At 36.5% G+C, this 2,236-nt stretch overlaps 1 non-coding gene across 1 annotated transcript; it reads left to right on the top strand.

The window, feature by feature from the left end:
* Positions 1-1,366: 1,366 nt before the first annotated feature.
* On the top strand, positions 1,367-1,474 carry LOC115211346. The gene has a single exon (XR_003881614.1). It is a non-coding gene; the product is annotated as a U6 spliceosomal RNA (small nuclear RNA).
* The last annotated feature ends 762 nt before the right edge of the window (positions 1,475-2,236 follow it).

Genomic DNA, 2,236 nt, shown 5'->3' with positions numbered 1-2,236 from the left:
AAATTTAGATGAATAATAATCGGTTGAGATAGCAGATATGATGACACAATAAAGTTTTGTCCATGCGCATGTGTACGTGTGTACGTCCGGGTGGCCGTGCATACGTGTGCGCGCGTGTTTACATACGTATGTATGTATGTATGTATGTATGTATGTATGTATGTATGTATGTATGTATGTATGTATGTATGTGCATGTTCGTTCTTGTGTGAATACGAGGTCAAATAACTAAGTATAGTTGTAGAAATGTTCTTATATATATGTTTGTGAGTGTGTGCATAATACACACACATACACACTTATATACATGCATACATCCACACACATGTATACGTAACGGTAATAAGCATATATTATATAATTTATTTGCAAACAACTCGCGGATGCAAGTGCAACCAATTGAAAGCTCCGTGTACAGGAGACAGGCAACCCTATGTGATCATCGAGAATGAATGCCCACCCTTTCGGTACCTTCCTCTCCAGGTCCCATCATTGATGTCTGGCCCCACTTACTATTCATATATATATATATATATATATATATATATATATGTTCTGTATGTGGATTCGTGTGTTCAAGCATATTTTGTTGTGTCTGGGGAGAGTCATTCTGCTTTAATGCCTTATTAATAAACACACTCACCGGTTCGATAGTGGTTAGGGCAGCGGACTCGCGGTTGTAGGATTGCGGTTTCGATTCCCAGACCGGGCGTTGTGAATATTTATTGAGCGAAGACACCTAAATAGCTCCATGAGGCTCCGGCAGGAGTTAGTGGCGATCCCTGCTGTACTCTTTCGCCACAACTTTCTCTCACTCTTTCTTCTGTTGGCATGCTCGCTTAGCCAACGGGGTGGCGAAGCGCATTGTGACCAGCGATGGGTAGCAACATCTGATAGCCTGGTCGGTCATGTGATCACATGATATATATATATATATGAAATTAATAATATAAGGGTAAAATTAATTAATTTAATTAATTAATTAATCAATTAATTAATAATTTTACCAAATAGATCGGTACGTCAAAATAAACATTATAGGTATAATTATACAAATATTCTATAATTATAAACATAATTATAATTAGGGGTCAGCTAATTGCTTCACTACATACCGAATTTAGAAATAGGAGTTAAAAAATCCTTTTCTGTAAGAATCTCCACGACAGTAGCGCACTTCTTTACGTAGGCAAAGAAAAAAACAATGAATCAACACAACTCCGATTAATCGAGATTAAAGTGTTTTAATTACTTACTTCTCTCTTCAGTGTAGATAGACGCATATATATATATATATATATATATATATATATATATATTATATATATATATACGCACGCACACACACACACATATACATATACATGTATATATATCACCAAACCTATAATGCATGCCTGGAACGATACAGAGAAGATTAGCATGGCCCCTGCGCAAGGATGACACGCAAATTCGTGAAGCGTTCCATATTTTTTCAAATAAAGAAACATATCTGTACGTGTGTGTGTGTGTGCGCGCGCATGTGTTTCTCCCTGTCACGAAATCCAGACGTTAATGAAGCCACTCAGTGATTTTGTCACCCGATCCGCTCATTTTCTGTTCTTTTTTTCTTTTTAGTTTGCTTTCCATTGGACACTTGCTGTCCTTTACAGTTTTCCTCGCAACTATCGTCATACGACCATCTTAGGTGTCCGAAGCGAGTAGCGGTATGTCTTGGGGGAAGTAATGTTTTTTCCTTCTTTCTTCAAATTTTCTTCCATTTCTCGACGAGTGTTTTCCATACACCTAGGGTAGAGAAGCTTATTGTATGCATTCCCAGATTACACACGCAAATTCACAGATAAAATATGTATTTAAAAATCAATAAATAAATAAATTCATGGATGGATGTTGTTTTCACAGCGATAATGCTCTTCTCAGTCGTTCCAGTTAACACGGTTTTTTGCACTTCCTGTAGGGATGGTAAGCCTGGTATCATTTTCAAATAGGTTTCAGTACCTTTTTTTTATCATTCCTAGAGATCCTACAATCACTGGTACTGTAGTCGCCTTGAGATGCCACATTTTCTCAGTTTCTATTAGCAGGTCTTTATATTTACTAATCTTGTCAAATTCTTTCGCTGCTACATTGTGATCGCAAGAGTTACTCATGTCAATTAATAAACACATCTTTTTTGTCTGATCTTTTATAATAATATCTGGTTTATTATCTTTTATAGTTTTTTCGGTCTGTACGG

This window comes from Octopus sinensis, linkage group LG4, assembly GCF_006345805.1.
Source record: "Octopus sinensis linkage group LG4, ASM634580v1, whole genome shotgun sequence".
NCBI lineage: Eukaryota > Metazoa > Mollusca > Cephalopoda > Octopoda > Octopodidae > Octopus > Octopus sinensis.
The sequence above is the reverse complement of the archived record's forward strand: the minus strand, read 5'-3'. Positions and strand labels throughout refer to the sequence as shown.